Source organism: Lutra lutra, chromosome 14, assembly GCF_902655055.1.
Source record: "Lutra lutra chromosome 14, mLutLut1.2, whole genome shotgun sequence".
In the NCBI taxonomy this organism is placed as follows: Eukaryota; Metazoa; Chordata; class Mammalia; order Carnivora; family Mustelidae; genus Lutra; species Lutra lutra.
This window is the reverse complement of record NC_062291.1, coordinates 6,186,354-6,211,127: the sequence shown is the minus strand read 5'-3', so window position 1 is coordinate 6,211,127 and position 24,774 is coordinate 6,186,354. Positions and strand designations below refer to the sequence as shown.

General features: G+C 48.9%; 1 long non-coding RNA gene across 1 annotated transcript; it reads left to right on the top strand.

Moving 5' to 3' along the window:
* The first annotated feature begins 740 nt into the window (after positions 1 to 740).
* LOC125085135 (uncharacterized) lies at positions 741 to 23,656 on the top strand. The gene is made up of 3 exons (XR_007122781.1): positions 741 to 1,412; positions 1,569 to 1,660; positions 22,146 to 23,656. It is a non-coding gene; the product is annotated as an uncharacterized LOC125085135 (long non-coding RNA).
* Positions 23,657 to 24,774: the final 1,118 nt, after the last annotated feature.

Genomic DNA, 24,774 nt, shown 5'->3' with positions numbered 1-24,774 from the left:
TGGTGTTTGGACCCCAGGAGACGGGGCTGCTGGGGAGCCATGTCAGGCCTGGTCCCCTGATCGGGGAGTTGTCTGCAGAGACGGGGCGGGAGCGTCTCAGCTTTTGGAGGGCACAGACGATGGAGGACCGGAATAGGAAACATTTCATGGGTCCGAAGCTGACAGAGGAGGAGCGGAGTGGGCAGAGGACAGCGGCCAGAGGGGGTTCTAGTGGGGCCTGCCCTGGGGGCCCTGGGGGTGAGGCCTGCTGTCTGATGCAGCAGGGAGGCCAAGAGTGGGGAGAAGGGCCAGATCAGCCCGCGGGCAGCTGGTGCAGGTGTAGCCCCGGTGAGCCGGGTAGGCAGACAGGCGCCAGCAGGAAGGAAGGCCCCAGGGTGTCGGGCGAGCCAGCCGTGAGATTTAGGCTTAAGAATTAATACAAAGTGCCAGAAATGAGAAGCTATTGTCTTCCTCCAGGGGAAGTACCCACACACCTGGCAGTGCCGGCACCCTGTTCTTTGGCTCACTAGGCTGCCTTCCGGAACCCGGAGATCAGGACACAGGTAAAGAGAGGCTCGGCTGTTGGTCACGCAGTTTGGAGCGGTCTGGCCCTGGATTCCACATCCGCGATGGAGGCAGGGAGGGGTGGGGGGGCATTTGCACTGATGGTGCCTGGGGTCCCTTTCCGCCCCCTCAACGCATGAGCCGTTACTGTGCTCGGCCCGGCTCCCAGGGCTGAGGGCCCCCCGCACGGGCTCAAGATGGCGCTGCCCGGGCCTGCATCGTGTGTGGGCCAGGAACCCCCGCCTTCCTCAGAGCCCAGGGTGACAAGAATAACTAAGATGACATAAAAAATATAGATTGCAGCAACTTATGCAAATGCGGACATGTGAGCTGGCTGGCACCATCCTGTCTGTGCAGTCAAGAAATTTGAGGCTCAGAGACTTGACTGAGGTCACAGAGCCAGTCAGCAGCCGAAGTGGGACCGAACCAGACATTCGCACTCTTGGCTCAAAACTCTTCCCATCACAGCACACTAGTTTCAAATTTAGGGGGAGTAAAGTAAAAATTTTTGGTGTCAGTGGTGTGGACCATTTTGTGTGGTTCCTTGAGATGTGTAACAGCGCTGGTGTGGCCGAATTTGCCCTGGGATAGCCTGCTGGTCCCAGGGGCACTGGCCTCTCGGGCTTGAAAACGCTGTTTTTCACCTTTTTTCTTCTCTGCAGAGAGAGAAACCGAGGCAGCTCTAGATCAGCGTTCTGCGGCTGTTTCTGGATCTGATACCAGTTTGGACAGTGGCCATGGCAAGCTGTGTCTCCCCGGCCGTGGAGGGGTCTGTGTTCTGTGACTGGCAGTGTCCCCCACTAAGAGCAGGCTCTGGCTTGAAGGCCCACTGAAACTTCTAGAACCCAGGCCACCCCTTTCTCTGGAGGGTAAATGTCCCAGGAGAACTTTCCTTGGCGGCAAAGAATTTGCACGACAGCTGTCCCTCGGAGGCCTCTGCTCTGCCGTCTGGGCCTCTGCTGTGCTGGGGAAGGACCTTGAGATTCGCCGTGTCCACACTGAGGTCTCTTTCTCTGTCTTCCTAGTGTTGACGTCATCTGCTCCACGGCCGCGTGCCCCCCGAATGGAAGAGGGGGCAGCCCGCTCCCCCGAGAGTACCAGCTTACACTGAACACAGGTAATTCTTGCTTTCTTCTCAGAACCACGGCCCCGAGTTTCACTTGTGCCATTTCTTCCAATGTCCCCCGTGCTGCAAGAATTTAAGACCAAGTCCAGGGGCTGTGTGGAGAGACAACACATGTGAGAGCACTCAGCAGCATTGCACCCCAAATTGTCCCTCTCCCCGGACAGTTGGCTACTGTTGTATGATGTTCACGTGCTTCCGCAGGCCCTCAGTGGAGGGCAGAGTGAGGGCGGGCGGGATGCGGCCTCTGCCCTGTCTTTATGGTGGAGGTGGCTCTGTGGCAGGGCTGAGCACATGCCCCTTTATTCTGGGGGGAGTTGGAATCCATCCACCCCCTGCAGAGCAGGCTTGGGTGTCCCTTGACACGTGCTTGATCCCCCGTGTGCTCTTACAGAAACAAACCCAAAGGGATGTGGGAGTAGAGATGTGCAGAGGCCTTGGGTGACGCAAATGCTGGCTGTCAGTCAGACCATTCTGGCTGGTCTGCTGAGACCCCCCAGAGTCCCACCTCTTGCTGGTGGTCGCACCTTCCCACACTGAACGGGGCTGACCTGTGTGGCCCACAGAAGATTATGGGAATGCCCAAGTGTGACCTCTGAAGCTAGGTCCTACAAGATACCGAGGCTTCCTCTGCCTGGTTCTCTTAGCTAAGTCCCTCTGGGAAGCCAGCTGTCCCAAGAGGATGCTTGTGGACAGATCCACAGACGGGTCCCTGTAGTAAGGACCAAGGTCTCCTGCTGGCAGTGACTTGCCAGCATGTGACAGTGGGGCCATCTTAGAGGCAGATGCTCCCATCCCGGTCAAGCATTCAGGGGGCTGTCACCTCTGCTGACATTTTAGTGACAATCTCAGGAGAGAGACCCTTAAGCAGAAGCATCCATCTGAGTCGCTCCTGGGTTCCTGACCCCACAGAAACTGTAGCTAAGAAATGGCTTTGCTGTTTTAAGATGCTAAGTTTGGGCTCTTTTGTTACACGGCGATGGAGAACTCATCTGTCTGTGGCAGGCACGCAGGGCCTTACGAGTCAGTCTGGACTCAGGTACATGTTCCATCTTCCAGTGTTTCCAACATCCCGGCCTGTCTGCTGTCTCAGGCTGCTGGGGGACGTTTGGTCCCTTGTGTTCCTGCTGTTTGGGTCACCGTAGGAGTCCAGGCTCTAGAGCTCATTGCACACTGGTGCAGTGTGGGAGCTGGATGACTCCGTCCTGAGGGCCCTGGGACTGGGGACAGACGTGGAAGGTGTGGTGAAGTCAGCCAGCAGCTTGGCAGGAGGACGCACGTTAGCTGGCGGGCTTCCAGAACCCTCCACGCCTTCTCCTCCCCGCAAAGCTTCACTTCCTCCCGTGATTCCAAAAGCTGCAGGAGGCCACCCGAGACACACAAAGACCTGGTCTCACAGGCACTATGAGGGACCAAGAACTCCGAGTTTTAAGCCAGAGAAGCTGGGGCTGACGTGTTCTGTCCAGGGGTCGGCAGAGACCTCTGATGCTAGAAACCTGGCTCGAAGAGCTTGGAGAGCCCAGGGCTTGGCACATATCCAGCCAACGGGGGACTGAGGGGCCATACTCTCACAGCCTCTGCCCTGCTCAGAGAACCCTGGGGAGAGGATGGCACCATGAGGCTCCCACTTTCAGAGGGGCGTGGGAAAATGGGAGCAGCTGTGGGGTGAATGGGGGGCTGGTGACAAGTGAGCGGGGGGCGGGAGAGTGCTGAGGATGCTGTCTCTGACAGGGAGGCCCCAGGTGTGTCATAGTCTGGAAATCATCCATGGGCCCTCTTGTGCCCTCTCAGGAGCTAAGGTTTGCCACGGGTGGGAGGGCCTCTGTGAGACCTGTGTCATGAAGAAGGGCGTCATAGATGCTGAGACACACCACGGTCCTCGGGGAAGAGATGAACTGCTGGTCCCAGGAGTCACCTAGTCCCAGCCAGATGGCTCAGATGGGGATCAGAGGGTGAGGCCCTCCCCGGCCGGTGGACCACACTCTGACAAGTCCTTTGGAGCACTCAGTCCTGTGCTTCCTTGCGTGGAACGCCCCTGGGCTGGCGGGAGGAAGGTCCTGCCCTCGGCTGACCTGTCCAGGGCCTCTTGGTGTGTGGCCTGGTTACGCCGGACAGCAGTGGCCCGTTGCTTTGACTGACGGTCCCTGGTTCCTTAGCACTTTGACAGAGAGCAGGGAAAACAGTGCTGTGCCCTATCCTCTCGGAAGGGTGGATGAGTCACAGGCCCCAGGGAACCCGGCATCCCCTTTCTGTCACTGAGCTTGTGAACCAGGCCCCCTTCCTGCAGAGGAAGTCCTCCTTCCTCTGCAGTTTTTAATTAGGGAGTCGAAGTGGCCTGGCAGAAACCGGCGGGCCCTATGGACATGGAGGGGTGCTGTGGGCGGTGGAGGGCTGTGGAGGGGCCAGAGGGCCGTGGCTCTGCTTGATGCCCAGGCAGATGGCAGCCCAGCCTCAAGCCCTCTATCCCCAGGACCCCTCCTGGGTGGCCAGTGGCCATGTTTCCTGCCCCCTTTGGGCCAAGACCCTCACTTGGCCCTCACGGCACCAGGCGGGGGATACATCTGTCTTCTGCCTTAGCGACAGAACAAATGCGTTCTCTCCAGCCTGCTGTCAAAGCTCAGGGACGGGGGCCTCCCCGAGCCAAACCAGCTTGTTCATGCGGACCGTGTTCAGACTGGTGGGAACTGGAGAAATTGGTATTTCCCCCTCTCCCGGCACCCGCACACCCCTTAGCCCTTGCCCTTGATGTCCCAACGGGGGGAATGAGCACATTCTTTCCCGGGGCAGCTGCTCTGCTGACTTCCAGCGTGCTGTCCTCTGAGCTCACAGAATCAGAGGAAGCCAAGGGGGAGCTGCCAGTGCACAGGCCCGCGGGGACCAGCCGCTTTGGAGATGCCGGTTTGCCTTTTTCCCTCCGCATGCATCAGATGCGCCGGCTTGTCCTGCACAGAATCGGCCAGGTCTTGCCCTTCCGCAGAGGAAGGTAAAACAAAGCTGTGGTCCTGAGTCCCTTAAGCTGAGAAATATTTAGAGCTGTGGGGGTGGGGGGGGGGTGACAGGCTGCCATCGGGGTGCTCTAAGAGAAATGCAGGTTACTGAACCAAACCTGAGAGCAGTTGCGCATCTGTAATCCGGGTAAAGCTCTAAACCCCGCAGAGAAGTCGGGTCAGTCGGGGTCCAGCTGCAGCACAGGAGTCTGGAGCAGAAACCTTCTGGGGTCGGGAGCCTTCTCTTGCCCGGGCTGGCGGTCGGAACATGCCGTCCGTGGTCACAGTTGCTCTGCCTAGGTGCCCTGACTCGGTGGCCCGTTTCTTCCCAAAGCAGGCACGTGTTCCTCTTGTGGCAAAAATAGCCCCGCCGCTGACTTCATCTTTTACAAACGAGCAGGAGTCCATTCACATGGGGCGATCCTGATGGGTCTTGTGGGGCACCCCCAGCTGCCCGTTCACCCTTGACCTTGCCCCGTCCTCCAAAGTCAAATGTAGAGGTGGGAAAAGTACTTGATGGATGGAAACACGAGAGGCTTAGCGGGAGCCTGAAGAACTGGTAGGGAAAGACTTCATTTAGTTTGCGTTTACATTTGAATGGATAATTCATTTTCTTGGTTCAAGAATCAAAACTGTGAAAAGCTTGTCTTCTACCCCTGATCCCATCAACCCAACCCAAGCGAACACTGAGGGTAGTTTCTTGGGCATTTTTATGGTGCTTCTCTGTGTGTGTGTGTGTGTGTGTGTGTGTGTAGTTTTTTCTTTTTCTTCCCCCCTTTACAGAAAAGGAATTGTAAATGGCTCATGAAAGATTGGAAGGATCCTCAGTCTCGCTTAAGGAAGGAGAAATGCACATTGGATGTGGATGGTGGGATGCCTCGCAGCAAGCCTGATAAAAGTCAGCGTTCTACGCAAACGGGTTTGGACTTTGTTCTCTTCGCTTTATTGTATATCTTGGAGATCTTTCAAATCAGTGCCTAAATAGTGTCTTCATTCATATTTACAGCTTTATAGTGTCCTATTTATGGATACACTATAAATTTATTTAACTAGTTTCCTATTGATGGACCCTTGGGTTGCGTCCAATCTTTTGCTACTACAAACAACAACTCCCCCTCCCCACCCCCAAGGACATTTCCTGCATGTGCAGGTTTGTCTGTAGGATAAATTCCTGTAAGTAGGATGGTTGGGTCAAAAGTAAGTGTGTTTGTGATATTTACAGGGCTTTCCAGATACTCTGAAAGGGGTTGTACCATATACACAGCTCCTGGTCATTGAGGAGGGATGCTCGTTCCCCACAGCCTCACCGCATGGATATTTCACAGCAGTTTTCTTTTTTAAAGGTTTATTTATTTATGCATTTATATGAAAGAGTGCTCATGAGTGAGGGGAGGGGCAGAGGGAAAGAATCTTTCAAGCAGACCCTGTACTGAGGGCTCCATCGCAGGACCCTGAGATCACGATCTCAGCCGAAACCAAGAGTCGGTCGCCTAACTGACTGAGCCAGCCTGGCACCCCTGATGGCGGTTTTCATCTGCGTTCTTCTTATTAAAGTGAGACTGAACATCATTCCATTCGTCTAAGGAGCCACTTTGCCTTTCCTTTTCTCTGAGCTCCCTCTGTGTCTCCTCTCACATCTAAATAAAGATCGTCTTGTTGGCTCTTTTTCCTTAATCATTTCCGGGAGCTCTTTTTCTGTCGAGGAAGGGTTAGCTCTCTGTAATAGGACTTGCAAATATTTACGCCCACCTTGTTGTCTTTTGATTTTTCTTACCTTGTGTGGGTATGTATAAGATTTACAAAAATTAGGTGGTAGGATACTGTAAACTTTTTTTTAAAAAATGGATTCCGGATACAAAAGAAAGGCCCTCCATACTCCAGGGTTCTACAGGAACTTGCCGTGTTTCCTTCTAGTACTATTATGGTTTCATTTTTTAAAAAAATCTTTATATCTTTGATTTATTTGGAGTAGATGCTGAGACATAATAGGGAGTATGGTATGGTGTGCTTGACTCTTTTTCAGTCGTTTTGATAGCATTTATTGGCCCATTCCCCAATGATTAGACATACCACCTTTGTAATTTACTGACCAGAACTGGGTCTCTTTCTAGTTTATTCCACTGACTGGTGTGTCTGTCCGTGAGCTGGTACAGTGCTGTTACCCTTGTTGAGACTTTATAACTTGCTTTGATATGTGGGATGGTTGTTCCTTCTTCCCTTTTCCCCCTTTGCTCTGTTTTCTTTTTCCTTTTCCTGACCATTCTTGTTTGCTTCATTTGCTATGTGAACTTTAAAATCTGCTTACTTAGTTAAAAAAAGTGGAAATTTTATTGAAGTCACATTGTTTATAAATTAACATAATGGACACAATCATGTTAATTATTATAGAGATACTGACATGATAATGAATTTTCTTCAGAACGTGGTATGTGTTTCCATCGGTTCTACTCTGCTGTTGCATTTTTTTTTTTAAACATGGGTTCCACACCCAGCACAGAGCCCAACATGGAGCTAAAACTCACAACTGTGAGTTCAAGACCTGAGCCAGGATGAAGAGTTGGACACTCATCCAACTGAGCTGCCCAGGCACCCCTCTTCTTTAGCATTTCTTAACAGTTTTTCTCTGAGACATCTTGCATGAACCTTAAGTTTTTTGCAGATTATTTTTTGTGTGTTGCCATTGTAAAAGGAAAAAAAAAAACTCTTGAAGGATATACCCTTTTTCCTCACTGGATCCTCCAACTGATTGCTATTTGTGTATCTAAGCGTTGTTCTTATCCAGTGTGTTGGTTGTGTACCAAGCTACGTTAATGAGTTCATTGTTTGTACTTGTTTTTTCTTCAGAAAGCCTTTAATTTAAAAAATAACAATGTTATTTGGGAAATTATCCAAAATGGATGGTTCAGCAATCACAAGAAGGCAGCTACAAGTGGGTTTGGGGAAAGCCATAATTGGGGTGGAAATGCTAAAGAGTGTGTCTCCTGAGATGTACTGAATTCCCTTCAGTGAGGTGGACTTGGGGGGATGGAATCTGATTTCAGAAGCTCCATTTTGGGCCAAGATTTAAAAGGTGTAAAAGAAGAACCAATTACTTGGAAATGCATTTGTGATGAACGCATATGTGGTCGTATTCCTTTAAGACCCAAAGCATTGAAGGAAAATGCGTAAGGCTGATTGCAGTGAGAAGCAAGTTTCTTGCCCACTACAAAGCCTGTGGCTACAGAAGGCAATGCAGGGGCATTGGCCACCAAGGTCTGCATTCTTAGCTTTCAGAACCACTCATCGGGGCCCATCAGGGGAGGGATTTTAGAACACGGGGAAAGAATGGAGATTCATCATGCATCTGTTCTCTTGGAGATGGAGGACAATGGAATTAACAGGTGGCCTATGTAATGACCCCGGGAGGGACAGTTACCATGTTCTGTTCTGTCTTGGTTGCGGTGTAAGGCAGACCCAGACCCAATAGCCCAGCGCTTCTGGAGTCTCTCATATAGTTTATGCAGCCAAGGGCTTGGAGCTTCATCTGGGACTTGGGAAAATTTTAGGGAACAAAGCTTAGCTTCTTCTTCACCTTCACCTACCACAAGTCAGAGGAGGGAAAGGAATGGTTCGCCAGTACCGGTTCATTTACGCTTGGTGCTATCGGTACGTCCGTTTACGTAATCCTCTTAACAAGTCCTCTGAAGCCTCTTTGCTCTACCAGTAAGAACGAAGGCTCAGACGGCCAGTTACCTTGCCTGAGGATAGTCAGCTGGTAAGTGGCGGATGCTGGGTCCAGCAAGGAGAACAGAAGCAGAGCTCTGGACTCCACCTGCCCCTTGCTTTGATGAAAATAGCTCTGCCTTCACCTACTTTGCTCCCATTACGTTTTGGTTTGAAGAATGAATTCTATTGTGGAAGAGTCTGGGTTCTCCATTCCATTGTTTCTCATCCTTCCACCCTGGGTGGGGGGGTTTGAATTGGCAGCACCTGCTGACCCCTAGCTCTACCCCCACCCCACACCTGCCACCATTGCTCCTAGTGGATCCTAGTGGATCTGAGGGGTCCCATTGAGGGGTGTTATCGGGTGGTGAAAGCTTAGAGTTGCTCAGAGCTGAGAGAGAGCTAAGGCAGTTGGAAAGGTGATTCCACAACCTGCCCAGCCCAGCAGGGTCCTCCAACCCATTGCCACAATCAGCACCATGTTGGAAGGCCCAGCAGTGGGGTAAAGCGGATGTTTTCCCCAAGTGCTATAATGGGGAGATGCTGTTGTGGCCACCCCCTCCCCATTCCCTTCATGCCACACAACCAAAATCCTCCAGCCAGCCGTGCCAGTCACTCAGTAGTGTCTTTGGAAGAATTAGAAACTCAGGAATCACAAATCAAGTTGAGGCACTTTTCAAAGTACTTGAGCTCATTATATACTTTTACAGATTAAATTTCCTTTTGCATCTAATGACTAAGGGTCCTTGGTGCTTCTGTTATCATCTTACTCAAAGGTGTTTAAGAATACTAGAAATAAGAGGATTTTTAATATCATCACTGCTGTCATCATCATCACATCCTTTGGCTTCTAGATTGGGTTGAATCTAATGTTGATGGGGGAAGCCAGCACCATTATTCTTACCACCATTGCAAAATAATACCAAATTACATAATCAGCCTTTTTAGGAGAAGCTCCATACACTGGGTCCAACACAACCCACTCACATCTTCAAGATAGGAAAAATGGCCTTCCTGGTAGAGGAGCTCATTTATTCCACATTCCTTGCAAAGATAAAGGCAAATCTTCAGAAGGCCCTGTGTTCTGTTCTTCCTGATGGTTATGAGCAGTTACAGCTTGTGAGGATCTTGTGTCCTGGGCAGAATTCCGTGGCTGGATGGCTGGGTTTTGTGAGCAGCATCGGGGCTGTGTGTGGGCAGGTGGGTGTGCTCAGCACCAAACATCTGTGTGTTTCACCCTTAGACTCTTGATTGTGGACCAGGGGATGCAAGGACCTTCCATCAGGCTTGATGGGAACAGGCTCAAATTTTGAGGATGGTGGTGCAACGGAATGAGCAATGATTTATCATCTGTGGTCCACAGCTGGGGAAGAGTTGTATTCTATTAACAAACACCTAGATATTGGTGTAAGCGTTTTACAAATATTAATTTATTTAATCCTCTTACCAGTTATTGTTTTCACTTTATTGTTCCTATTTTCATTTACAAAAACGAGGGACAGAGAGGTTAAAAAACCGGAACAAGATCACACAGCCAGTCCATTGCAGAGCTGGAATGGGGGCCCAGGCCATTTAGATCCAGAGTCCATGATACACTTACTATTCATGAAGCATCTCTCATGTGCCCTGGGCTTGGCAGTGGAGATCAGAATCCATTCCAACATGGCCCCTTCCTTCAAGTAACTTATAGTCAATGAGGAGCTTATATTTTGAAAGAAGTTTTGCCCTATAAGGTTCCATACCTCATCTCCTATACTTCATTCCTCTGTATAGCCATATCAACCTCACTCAGCTACAAGGATTTCAAACAAATACTACAGGGGTATAGTGGTTAATTTTACATATGACACAGCATAGGCTATAGTACCCCAATACTAGCTTAGGTGTCACTGTGAATGTATTTTTAGATATAAATAACATTTAAATCAGTGGATTTTGAAGAAAGCAGATTACCCATCATAATGTGGGTGGGCCTCACCCAATCAGTTGAAGTCCTTAAGAGAAAAAACCTGAGGCTCCTAAAGAAGAAGGACTTCTGCCTCCAGACTTGAGACTGCAATAGTAAGTCTTCCCTGAGTCTTCAGCTTGCCAGTCTGCCCAGCAGATTTCAGACTTGTCAGCAATTGTGTGAGACCATTCTGTTTCTGTATGCACATGCTGTATCGGTCTGTTCCTCTGGAGAGCCCTGACATTAGGGGAAAAATTCTATTTCTGAGCCTGGTGATGAAATTCTTCAGTGGCAAATGACTTCTATAAGTAGGTGGCCAGAACATAAGCGAAGTAGGTGGCCAGAACATAAGCGAGGTGTCTGAGAACAGGAGAATCATCTGCAGGATTTCTGTGATGCAGACACCTCTTATGTGATCCTCACTGCGTGTGAGTCATGAGTTGAATCTGAGAATTCAGAAATTCTCACCCCGGTCCTGGGCTTGGATCTCTACATACTCAAGGTTGGTAGGTCAGAGAGGAAAACCTCATCTCCAAGCATAAGGCCCGTTCTTCCAGCAGGATGGCTCATCTAGCCCAGCATAAGCCACTGCTTCCAGTGTACAACACGAAACCTCTACCTCAAGCTGGGAGCGGGCTGGAAGTCTGTGCGTGATGATTCCTGCAACAGCTCTGAATGGTAGGCACAGTGCTTCTGATTTGCTATTTACAGAGAAACATTTTCTGAAGGGTCGTGATCAGGGGTGGCACATACCCATTTTCAGTGGCAGACATGGTGCCCCCCTCTGCAGGGATGGTGAGGGCATCCTATCTCAGTCTTCTGCTCAGGTGAGCATGACACAGAAGATGCTCCTGGGGAGGACCGTGTGGGGGCTGGCCACCAAGCAAGGATGCAAGGGAGTAGCTGAGGGTACTCCTGGGGACAGGAGAGCCTCTGAGGGCTCTGCTGGTATCTGATAGTGCCCTGTGAGAGGAGAGTGCAAATGGCCTTGGCCACGATTAACCCACCCCAATTAGTTACAATAGCCTTGACTGTAAAGCAAATCTAAGGGGGAAAAATAGCTTTTCCAAACTGGGGACAATTGCCCCTTAGTGCCACATTATAGGGATAAGCTCCTGGACCTTATTCGAGGAGAGTCAAATGAAACCCAAAGTTTTCCTCTGAACAACGCTGCTTCATGAAATAGACCTGTCACTCAGTGGGTCTGGCTATCTCTAGGGGCCCCTTGCTAAGCCTTGGGAGCACCTTCATGGAAAGCTTGCAGCTTTGCTGACTCAAAGCACTGCATTTCCTTCTACTCAAGCCTTGGCCAGGAAAAGTCAGGTAGGGACCCATTCATGAAGCATGTCTACAGTGTGTGAATGCAGCTGGGCTCCCACAGTTTGTTTGAGAAGAATGTGTTAAGGAGAGTTGAAATGGACCGGTTATCCCCAGCTCACCTCTACTGTGTTAGAGGTGGAGACAGGGTATGGGGCTGCCTTGGGGCCACTCAGAACCCGCCATGTTGTTTCTTTGGGAAAGTGCACTCCAAGTATCTCTGTTGGTTAGTGGGTTGACTGGCTGGTGAATTGAGCGATTCATTCATTTGAGTCAGTCATTGCCTTTCGTACACCAGGAAATCACCAGGGATGCCATGACTATTCTTCTGATCTGAACAGCAGCAGTGAGGGGTGTCTGGTGGGAGATAGGGGACAGTGCTGCAAGGTGCTCAGGGAGGACCATGCTCCAGCCAGTCATTTCTACGTGTCATATCAGGAACCAAGGAGCAGAGGGCAATGCCATGTCACTTGACTTGGGAAGACTTGATGTTTGGGCCATCCAAACATCAAGTCTTCCTAAGTTACAGAACATTTGGGCTTCCCTGACTCAGTTGGCTGAACCTATGAGCTCATTGGGGAGCAGGGCTGTGTCTCAGATATTTTGGTAGCCTTAGATGGCTCACACAGAGCGAGGGCCAACCGGCTCAGTCAATACCCATTTGATAAAGTGAAACCAACTTCTGCTGTCCTAAAGCTTGCTTTCTTTTGTTTGGTTCAAAGTGGTTGAGGACATCTTGGCTTGGCTGGAGTCTTGGCTCTTGCTGGGGTTTTGTGATGACTGTGTATTTTAGCAATATGCTTTCCAGTGAATGGAGGGGTTTCTAAAACACAGATGATGTGTGGATGTTCCTAGCAGAATGGCTCAAACCTGGTGTTCCACCTCGGCCTAGAGAAGTCTAAGAGGCTGGAGAGGGAGGTCAATTGCTTTATGAAGGCAAGCGCACTTAATTTTGTTGGTAATTATAATAAAAACACTGTTAGCTAGCTAATGTTCATGGCGCATGTGTTACGCACCCAAAGCTATGCTAAATACTTCTCATGCATTATCCCACGTGACTCTCCAGCAGCTCAACAAGACACTCTATTTTCCTCCCATTTTTGCAGACAAAGGAAACCGAGGTTTCAAGAAGTTCATGTAGCACCTCCAAGGCCCTGTCTTGGGTCAGGCTCCCAGAAGCAGACCTCGAGAGATGAGGTGACGTGGTAGGGAAGTGATTCCTGGAGAAACTTGCTCAGAGAGCCAGACTGGGAAGTGAGCCAGTAGGGACCATCTCAGAGAAATCTCGGGGCAGGTGGCTACGCTCTGATCCCACAGGCAAGGCTGGCTTTGTGAGTTTGTATCGGGCGCTGGCATGTGGGGCTCCATGCTCAGAAGAGCCCTGTGCTTGGCTCAATGCTCTGCTGTTGATGTCTTGAATTCCTCAATAACTTTGAAACAAGGGACCGGCATTTCCATTTTGCACTGTGCCCTGCAAGGGGGAAGTGTATGCCTTTCAGGGATGTTCCCGCTGGCAGCAAGGGGATGGGGTTCTATACTCCTGCCATCAGCCCTCGATACTTGGGTAAGGGCTGCCTCTTAGTCATTGCCATGGTTTTCTGGTTCCTTATATAAGCAAGTCAAGCCGTCTAATGGCTTGCAGGCAGTAGTCTGAAAAAGAGCCGTAGGTAGTGGCTGTTGGAAGTATAAGCCCCTGAAGGCACAGCAGGCTTCAGACTCGGGGCCACAGTCTTAATCACTCTTCTTTCGAGAGGTCATATGGCGGCTTCAGTTCCTCCGTGAGCCCTGTGTCCTTTGACTCCTTCTTCCTTTCTCTTCACCTCCTGCTGCAGACTGTGGGTGAAAGCAGAAGGGGAAGTGAAAGAATGCTAAGTGGGGGTAGGCAGTGGTGCCAGCTGCTGGGAATGCTGTGATTCACCGTTTCTGGAGACAACTATTCTGGGCTGGGCGGGGGCCACCCAGGAGCCCGTGGTGGTCAGGCTGGGACAACGTCCATGCGCTCATTCAGCTTTCCCTTCAATTACTTGGTCCTCGAAAGTTTTCTACCAAAACACGAGGTCTACACAGTTTTCTGCTTTACCACTTCTGTGCATTTATTTATTTATTTATTTGAGAGAGAGAGAGAGAGAGAAATCACATGCAAACTTGTCAGGAAAGGAGAGAGAGAATCTTAAGCGGGCTCCACACCCAGTGCAGGGCTTGATCCCACGGCCCTGAGATCATGACTTGAGCTGAAATCAAGAGTCTGATGCTTAACCTCCTGAGCCACCCAAAGCACCCTGTCTCCTGTGCATTTTTGAAGATGTAATTCTTATGGCTTTGGCTCTTTGTACTAAGCTCCTCACATGTGCCTTTTAAAGAGCTTCCTTTCTTTAGCTTAAAAATACTATTTAACAACATGTTTGTCCTTTGGCAGGCTGCATTTATAACTGTGTAGACACATCTCCTCTATCTCTGTAATGCTCTGCCTAAATAGGATTCGTCTTACTGGTCTACCCAGTGTTTTCTGTTAAGTTGTGGAAACCTTGACTACAGAAAGTCTCTGTCAAATGACACATTCGTGCAGCCATTCCCAGAAATTTTGGTGGGAGAAAATGGGCAGGCAGGCATACAAAATGATCTCTGGAAATAGCTTGCCTTGGCATGCCTGTTCAGATAATGGGTTTTAAGTCCTAATAGCAGGGACTGCACTTAAAAAAAAATTATCATTTTTTGTACATGCCCATGGACTGTACTGCAGGAGGCACATTCAGTACATATACTAAATATAAATAAGGAATAAACGTGAGGGTCAACTTGCATTCTGGTCTGCATTACTCATAATGCTCTGGAAGTGTTCAAATGTCTCCTGCATACCTCTACCGTGTTCTGAAAAAAGTCCTTCTCTGTGCACTGTGCATCAGCTCTTTAAAAGATCTTGACTTGGAAGCTTTGGCTGCTTGTTCCGGGCTATGCCTTAGTCTCTGGGTGGCTGTCCTCACAGCAGGACTCTGTATGGGAGAAGGGGGTTAGCCAGCAACTCTTCTAGAATGTACCACCAGCGAAATCACCTCCTTCCTCCCCTTTGTCTTCATTGTCTCAATGACCCATTTTACTTTGTCGTGTTCTCTTTTTCTTCCTCCTTGCGTTTTTGCCATGTGCTCACCTTGTATTTTAATTAGGTCCAACTCACTGGACTAGCAAAGGTGGCATGCTCATCCTGATGAAAGCCCCCATTCGTGTGGCTCATCCGGGCTGCTGGCCTAGAAACCAACCGGCAAACCACTGCCTAAACTTCGACCTCCCTTGCATGGGAAACCAGTAGAAACAGGATCTCTTTTTTATTTCCACAAAATGTACATCCCCAAAGCACATAGAGAAGCACATGCTGGATCCTAGTGTCATTGTTTACTCAAGATGCCTAGGAAGGCCGAAAGAGGAAGGAGTGGACATTTGGCCATCAAAGCCGAACTGGAGGAATCTTCGAAGGAGGAAGAGGCTGAAAAGCTAGGCAGAAGCTGTGATGCGAAGGCCATTCTTTGTGCCTTTACGCAAGTCCTGATCTCAGATGTCCATGTTTCAACCTCTTATGTGAGAACATCCCCACCTCTGGCCATAGCTTGTCCTGGGAGGGAAAGAAACCGGCCAAGAGAGCCATTTTCAGAGAGTTCTCTGGGGAACGGAGGGAGTGAGAAGGAAGGAGAAACACAGGCGTGTGTGGACTCTAGGGACGCCCAGGTGCGGCCGGTCTGGAATCCCCCTTCTGAACTCATCCCTCCCACTCCCCCGATTTCCATTCCTAGTGCCAGGCTGTGCAGGACAGATGTCCCATCTGAGAAGGAGTGTCTCAGACCAGCAAAGAGTTAAATTATTGTGTAAGACTGCCAAAGGACCCTTTGCACTGCTCCCTTTCCAGTGTGAGGATGGCTCACTGAAGGTGATCAGCATTTATAAACAACTGGGTCATTTACTAGTGCTTGTAAGTTTCATATCTGAGGAAAATTTTCACTCTCTGCCTCCATGAGGATAGTCAGAAGCAGTCCCCCCTCACCCAAAAGTATCTCCAGATGAAAAACTACAGACGTGGCCCCCAGGACCCAGTGCAGACTTGCAACCATCATTCTCACTGTGTCTCTGTCTCTGTCTGTGTGTGTCTCTCTGTCATCTGCCACTTTGCCGTGGCTCACCATCTTTCCCCATCCCACCCACGTAACCTCAGAAACTATAGATGAAAAGTTTCCATTTTAAATCTGATATTACAAGGCTGTCTATTTTGCAACTCTGAATTTTTAGTCTGAAAAATGGTACTTTCTATGAGATGTTTGATACTTCTTTTTTTTTTCTTTTTTTGCCTAAGGGACCGAAATGGCTGCAAATACAATACGCGTGGTTTAATGAACTCTCTATTTCTTCAAACGTCAGGGTAATAGTGAAAACCTGTTTTACTGGAGAGAGCCCACTCATTAAGGCCTTAAACTTGAGTCTTTGAAAAAATAATGAATAGGGTAGCTTCATACCAGTCCTGCTACTTTTTCTTGCCTTGTAAGGTACCTTCTGATATTCCCAGAATCTCTTGATAATAAGAAAGATTAAACAATGAGATGCATCGGGACACTTTTTTAAAGCAGCTTTCCCCCGTCATTACTTGTTATAACCTGAAGGAGCAGAGGAGGGACTTCCTCTAGATTGTTTTGATTGGTGTTACTGTGTTTTTAGCTGTCTGATTTGGACCAATATATAGATTTCACCAGTGATGCTGTGGAGTGTTTAATTTTTTTTTTTTAAGAATTTATTTATTTGACAGAGATCACAAGTAGGCAGAGAGGCAGGCAGAGAGAGAGAAGGAAGCAGGCCCCCTGCCGAGCAGAGAGTCTGATGCGGGGCTCGATCCCAGGACCCTGAGATCATGACCTGAGCGAAGGCAGAGGCTTAAACCACTGAGCCACCCAGGTGCCCTCCTGGAGTGTTTCATTTTTAAAGATTTTATTTATTTGAGAGAGAGAGTGAGAGCAAGAGAGAGAGAGAGTGCACAAGTCGGGGAAGGGGCAGAGGGAGAGGATGAAGCAGGCTCCCTAAGCAGAGAGCCTGACGCAGGGCTCGATCCCAGGACCCAGGGATCATGACCTGAGCCGAAGACAGACATTTAACTGACTGAGCCAGCCAGGCGCTTCCCATGGAGTGTTTCTACTGATATGTTTGAGAAAGATATTTTTCTTTCCACCACCATCAGCTCCATCCACTGTGTTAATCAGCTCCTGGGTGCATTGTGCGAGTCACCAGGCTTAACATATGTCTATTTTTGGCGATTTATCGCACTCCTTTCTGGTACTACCCTGACGGAGCTTGGTTTTCCCTTCTCTCCCCGTGTACAAGGGGAGACTTGCTGTTGAAAAACGCTATCAAGTATATTGTCATAAATCCTTTTCTCTGTCTTTCAAGCTACAAGACTTAGATTGTCCCGCATGGTGTTTGCTTTGTTCTAATGAACTTGACCACACATCATGTAGGATGTTGCTTGCTTGCTTGCTTCTCACGGGCACCAGGTCCTCAGGGGCTGCATACAGGACCAGCTGCATAATTTGTAGAGTCCAGTGAAAACTGGAACTGCAGGGCTCCTTGTTCAGCATGATTAGGAAATTTCAGGCTGGTGACAGCAGAGCCTCGGGCCAAGAGTGGGGATCCTGTGCAACTGTACAGATCATCCCCCTGATGAAGTCGGTCATTCCTACAGAAGTAACTTGATGACGAACCCTAAGCATGATCTATGACTTAGCCTTAGTTTGTTCCTTTGCTATTTTTAGTTTGTAAACAGAGTAGGATCATCTCTTGGTGCTTTGAGAAGTTTCCACCGACTCCTGGCTTCTATATTGCTGCTACTGAAAGTCTACCGTCAGGCTGCCCCCTACCCTGGGTTTCGCCCTTTGGCAGCTTTTCCTTACAATGGATCTAATTTTGTGCATCTTGTTTCAAACCAATTTTGCTTCCTGAATCCTCTCCTAGAACATTCTCCGCCCTGACCTTTAAAATATTGCCTCTTAGTGTCTTTCTTTCCAGAGTGCCTATGCGGTGCCTGCTGAAGCTTCATTTATCTTCTGTGTCTTTAACTTTTCTTTCATTTTTGAGATTCTCTTTGACTTTCTGTGTTGTCCTCCAGGTGATCTCCTTCCACACCATTTCCCGGGCCACAATTCTCTCTTTAGCTGTCTAATCTGACCATGAAACCCACTCATTAAGTTTCTGGTTTTGATGACCTACATTTCGTTTCTAGAAGTTGTATTTGGTCCTTTTTCAAATATGTCTGGTCTTTTTTTATTTTTTAAAGCAGAGTTTGATTATTTACTCATAATTTTGATCCTCCCTTTTACATTTTTAAATTATCGTAACCATAATTTTTTAGCCTCTTCCGATAGTTTCATTACCCGGTCTTCTTGGGGTTCCCGAGGTTCATGATCCGTGCTGCCTGTTGTGTCCGTTGACCCCGGTCCTTCATGCTCGTGTCCCTTGAAGCATTTTTGTAGTTTTTGATTGTGAGCTTCTCAAAGAATGCTCACAGAGGGGATCTTGGGTGGTTGAGGTCGGGGATTGGTTGCCACAGAGAAGTTGGCTATTTGCTCCAGCAGGTGCCGTGTGATATGATTAGATGGGGACTCTCTCTATGTTATTTAGTAGGCTGGGAGTTCCCAGATGGTACAGATGTGTCAGCTTAAACCCCAAGGCTGTGTGAAGTGTGGCCTGAGGTTATGAGACTCAAGGTGACTTCTTTTCCCTGCCAGAGCTCCTGCTGCGACCGGCAGCCAAAGCGTCAGCACCTTGCCCCAGTGTTCAGCCAGCTTTGGCCTCAGGGATTTCCTTTACTGATCTCAGCTGTGCTTTTAAAACCGTGTTTGTTATTTTTGTACGGCATATCTAGGTATTTTGTGGCCGGAGGTTTTTCAGATTCTCCTCCATGATAATGCCACAAATGATAGTTTCTGTCATTCTGAATTTCTGAGCCCAGAAAAAGCTTTCTCACTATGATTACATATTTTGAGATCTCCCTAGTTGTTAGCGATGGGTGGTGGTGGAGGGTTGCACAACACGGTGAATGCACTTAATGCCACCAAAAAATGGTTCAGCGGGCCAGGAAGCCTGGCCAAGCTCAAGGCAATTCTGCAGCACTAACCAGAAGATCCCCCCTTATTTTTGTGCACAGCTTTTAATTTAGATGAGGTTTGGGTTTTGTTCTGCAGAGAAAACAACGAATGTACTCTTTGCTAAAAATGACTGGAGTGCGCAAATGGTTGGGTTTTTTTAGTACCAAAATGTGAGATGTTTAAAAAAAAAAAAAATTCTTAGGAATTTGAGGACACCGGGATGGTTGCTCAGCATTGAAAGCAAACTGAGGAAAAAAGCATTTCAGTTCCCCTGTGCCACACCCGCTCCCCGGCTTTGAATAATGCAAGTGTCTCTTTCTGCTGTTCTGTTCTTTTTGCTGTTGAGTTTCCCGCGCCTCAGAGATCCGCTTTACCAGAAAATGAGAAAGTCTTTGCCCAGGGAAGCACCAGAGCCATGAAGTCAGATTACTGTAAAGGTTTCATGGCTGAGTCAGCGGGAGGGCAGCTGGTGATCACTTCCTGTCTCACCCAGGGGAGGGAGCTGCGCCGGAAAGGGACGTTGTCGCCGGCCCAGCGTTGGGTGGTTCCTTTACCTCTCCAGGGACCAGGAAGGCTCTCTGCATCGAAGCTGCTGATATCTGGTTGGGGACAGTCTAGCTCTGTGGACTGGGAAGGGAAGCCATTCATTTATTCATTCATTCATCAGTCTTTCCTCTTCTTAGAGTGGAGTGAGGAAGGCTTTGTGGAAAATGAAGACAAGAAGCTTTCAATATGACCACAGATGTGTACTTAACGTTGGTGTTTTTTTGGATTGAAAGTCTTCATTACTCTGACTGCAATGCAATCACGTCCCTGTTTTTGTTGTTATTCTGCTGCAAACATGCTTTTAGGAAAAAACAGGGTGCAGGGGCATGGCCTTTGTGGATGAAGGAACGCTGGGTCATGCATTCATTCTTTTTTTTTTTTTCTTTCAAATAACATTTATCCAGCATTATGTATTAGGGCTTCGTACTGGTGCTGTGGGCTCCCACGATAAATGATAAATAGTTCCTGTCCATAAGAATCTCTATCTAATGCCTCGTGGAAAGGCCAGCACATATATAGAAGGAAAATGCTAAACAGAACACAATTAATCTTCAAATGATCTAATTAAAGAATCAGAACAAGTAGTCCCATCACTTTTTTTTTTAATTGTGATAAAGCCTACCTAACATAAATTTACCTTCTTAACCATTTTTTAGCGACATTAAGTCTGTTCACACTGCTGTGCCAGAATCACCCCTATCCATCCATCCCCAGGACCTTTACATCTTCCCAAACTGAAACTCTGTCTTTATTCAACACGAGCTCCCCCTTTCCCCTGCCCCAGCTCCCGGCAGCCACCATGCTACTTTCCATCTCTGAATTCGACTCCTCTAGGGATCTCATGTAAGTGGAATCCTACTTTGTCGTTTTGTGTCTGGCTTCTCCATTACCTTTTTAATCAAAGGAAATACGACTTACTGAAAGGCACATGTCCGGCCTGTCCCTGACTGACTCACCGCTTGGCTTGGCCCAGAGGAAGACGGTCAACGTTCCTTAATGGGTCCAGCTCTATGACAGCACGACGGTTTTTGTATCTTTTCTTGAAGATTCCATTGTTGTTATATTGGTTCATTCAAGTCGATTGACAGGATTATAGCTTTAAGAGGCTACCACTCCTTGGAATCATGTCCCAGCCTCCCTCGTCAGGGCCTGGAGGAGTGAGGTTAGCAGCTTGCAGGTGGACAGTGAATTGGCCCCATGAATAGCCCTGCTGGCTTCCGCAGGCTGTGTGTCTCACAGGACTTCACACGTGAGCACGTAGAGAGCCCTGCTAGTCCCTCAGTCCAGATGCCTGCCAGAAACCGGGGCCCCAAGGACTCCCCTCCAGACATGTGCTCTGAGCAGGGCTGTCTAAAATCCTTCCTCTGGAACCAATCAGACACTCGCCAAAGGGGCAATATCTCACTGACTGCTTTGAGTCACATGTTGTATTTGAGATCTGCCCTGCGTTAGGAGCTGAAACATGTTGGCTTGTCTCACTGGAGTTGGGGAAAGGCCTGAAGCCATGAGGAGGGCTGCTCCAAGTTTCCCGCTGCGTTTCTGGGGCCCTTGGATACACAGCTGAAATGTTATACCTTACAGCAAGTGTGGTCAGCTGAGTCGGTGTCAACATGGCGGCTTCTTCCTGCTCATCTCTCTATTCCATCAGAATATAAACTCCTCGGGGCTGATCTGATCACTCCAGGATCCTCAGTGCCTGCAGGAGAGTCTGGACCAAAGGGTGAATATCTCCTACAACTGGAGGAAACATCTATTGTCAGGACAGTGAGTGGATGAACATACCGACAAGCATGTTGCTAGAAACCAGAAAATGATACCATGGATCAATGTACTCGTGCTAGCTACTTAATCAAGAACTATTCCCAACTATTTTAGGTCTTTAAGAAATTAGAGTGGGAAAAAGATGTGTTTTTTTTTTTTAAGATTTTATTTATTTATTTAACAGAGACAGAGATCACAAGTAGGCAGAAAGGCAGGCAGAGAGAGAGGGGGAAGCAGGCTCCCCACTGAGCAAGGAGCTCGATGAGGGGCTCGATCCCAGGACCCTGAGATCATTAACCCACCGAGCCACCCAGGCACCCCAGTTTTTCCTCTTTTTTAAAAGAAAACTAATTAGTTGTTTTCTCCTAAAATAACATCACTGATTACCTTTCTTCTTAACAAGTGTCATAGAGTCGTCTGGATGTATCACTGAAACCCTTAGCATTGAAAGAGGAAATTAACTACTTGAATTTTCAGGATATCTGTGTCTATTGATTCTTTACTATGGTTAAATGCTAATTTCACCACTGAGGATGTGAGGTAACGTTTGTGAAGACATTGCTGTAACAGGGCTGCTGTGTAACATTTTCTTGCCTAGGATTTCATAAAAAAAAAAAAAAAAACCAAACCAAACCAAACAAAACCCCCAACAAGCTGAGGTCTTGGAAAATATTAGAAAAGAGACTCTCTATAGGCTGACCACAGCAGCACATTGTTGGTTGTTTTCATTCCCCAGTGGACTCTGATTGGTTTTGACCCGGCAGTTCCTCCTATGTCTCCCAGGCTTGGGCCTCACTTCTGTTTTTTGACCACCAGCCAGCCATGCTGTCTTCATGGAAGTCATGCAGTGGGAGGTGATGTGGCTCTCTCTGACCCCTCCAGGGCCTCACACAGATGTGAAGTCCATTGCCAGCACAACCGCTCTCTTAGAGAGGGTGCTGGGACGCCGTGTGGTCCACCAGAGCAGGGGCTAATGAATAGAACAAGGGTGGAGGCTTCCTCTCAGGGTGCCCCCGAATGTCATCCGGGAACTCTCGCCTTTTTTCTCCTTCCTTCTTTCCTCTTATGTGTGTGGTTATCACTACACACCCCTTTTTCACTTGCAGAGACCATGTCTGGACAAGGAAGCCAAAGACGACACCTATCATTGGAGCAACATTCCGTGGTCCTCAAAGATGATGGCTTTTCAGTTCCCCACAGCTCAGCAAGAGGGCCCCTCACTGCGCAACAGACCTTTCTGGGCCACTGGTCATGCCGGGGATGATTCCAAAATAGAAAAGATTTTTGGAGCTCCGATCCCGACCCCCACATCCCCAGTCCCTTTTGGACTAGACAGTCTTGGGACCTCATCACGTCCTTTCATCTGTGACTAGACAAGGGCTAGGGGGATGGGTCAGTGTGGGAAGGGGGTCGACAAGAAGGCGGTCGCTGGCCAGGCCCCACAGCCTCCTGGAGATGCAGCGGTGGGAAGCGCAGTGCTTCGTGTGTCCGCCGAGGCAGAGCAGGGGCGGAGGCAGGTGATGGGAGGTGAAGCTGGGAGCAGAGCCTTCCCTGGCATAGTGATTCCTGATGGCGCCATGGAGGAACCGCTGGCCATAGCAGTCCATCTGGGGGAGGGCATCTCCACCCTCCAATCATCTTCGGTGCAGAGAAAGGTAGCTGAGTGGGGCTGCGTGGCTGGGGTGCTACTTGCACTGACCATGCTGGTCTCCACTCAGCTCTGGTCCCAGGGGCCCGCCTTTGGCAGGTGGCTGGTGGAGGCCACAGAGGAGCTGAGTGGGTACGTAGTGTGGCTTGGGAGTATTTCAGCACGGTGGGAGGGTGCTCGGAAGGCGAATGGCCTTGGGATCTCGCCTCTGAAATCTACCAGCATTTTGGCACTCCTTTCACTTGCTGCGTTATACAGGGTAACAGTAGCAGCCATAACAAAGAAGCCCTCCAGCTTCAGAGCCTTCACACTGATGTCTGCATCCCGTTCGGATCCGGGACTGACCATCCTCAGGTGGTGATGCAGAAACCCAGGCTCCTTCCAGCTTGTGGCTCTGCTGTCCCCTAGGACCTTGGAGAGCTCTGTGTGGAAGGTGAGAGAAAGTGCGGCTTATGTTAGCCTGAAGTGACACCCACATTTCACTGAGCGGAGGGCAGAGAAATGTAATCCCAGTGAGAACTTTGTGCTGTGGCCAGGAGGGCGTGTGTGGTGATGGACAGTTAGTTTCTTGGTCATGATCATGGGGTAAACTTCTAAAGCTTTGATTTCCTTATACGTAAATAAAAATTGAGCCTATGTCCGAGAGTCACCGCGAGGATGAGAGCTCACACGTGTGATGTGGCTAAGGTTGTGCCTGACATGGACCAGGCACTCCTGCGACTACAGCCAGCAGGGGAGGGGCTGTTTCATTGGCCAGAGCCACGGGGGGAGGGGGGTCCAGGCTCATGAGCACCCCAGCTACTGCAAGGGCTCCCTGTCCATCCTGTTCTTCTGCACGAAGAGGTTCCATCCATAAGATGGTTATGCAGTGCGCATTCCAGATCATGATTATTAGGTAAATGTGAGTCTATGTCATAATGCTTACTCGGTAATATGTATTATGCATGGTGATTATTTTGTAAATGTAAGCAAACGGCTCACTCCACCATACGTCCCATGGACTGATATTCCTGGGGCATCGATGTAAGCTTTGGAACATTTTCCCATTGTTTGCTATCTCTCAAAAGGCTTTTGTTATCAAAGCACACAGATCACTGCAAAAATTGCCAACACACAGATAGCTATAGAATGGAGCTGAAAAGTCTGTTTCCCACACGTGGTGCCTCCTCTCCTACCACTTGGATAAGCAACCATCGTTAACACTTTCAGTAAATCCTTCCAGAAATACCCTGGGTTATATGCAAACCTACTGAAATCCTCTCTTTTTACACAAAAGCAAATCATGCTAAAATGTTATTCTGCAACTCCTTCTTTTTTTCTCTGTTTCCATGTCTGCTCTAGCTCACTGCTTTTAACTGCCACACTATTCCGTCATGGCACGAGCCACAGACCAGAGCTTTATTGGGAAGTAAAAAGACATCAGACTCTTCTTTCCTCCATGTGAGTTGATGGCTAACTCCCCAATTTGACCGCCCCAGCAAAGTGCAGGTTCCCTCTGAAACCACAATCCCATAGAGGTGCCGCTATGGTCCACCTGCCTCCTACCAGGGCATCCCGCAACAGCCCAGGGCATCCCGCAACAGCCCAGGGCATGAACAAGTGTGGTTCAAAAGCTCTTGCTTGTTCTCTCAGGGATGAGGTCATGAGGAGGTGGAAGAAACTGTCAGAAGTCTGTAGGAACTCCTTCCCTGTACCTGTAGCCTCAGGCTAGCTCAAAAGAGCAAAGTGGTCTTTGTTGTCCCCTCCAGGGCATTGGGCACACTTGGTTCAACTGTCAGAGATTTGGGCTCGGAGATGGTAGGTCACAAAAGGAATCCTCTTCTGTCACCCTGTTCATTTGGATTAAAACTTCTCCAGGTAGTGAGGAAACCAAATGGTTCTCAGAAGCTTACTGAGGTCCCAGACCGGCGATAAGGTCCCTGGGCATTTGGAGATCTTGGTGGTTCTGCGTTCAATGAGGCTGTGAAAATGACTGTGAACCATGTCACTTGTCCACGCCATGGGAACCCATCTGGCTTCGGCCTAGAACAGCGTTTTCCAATTTTCTTGGGTTCTTGTGCTTTCTGATTTCCTTTTTCCCGTCTTGG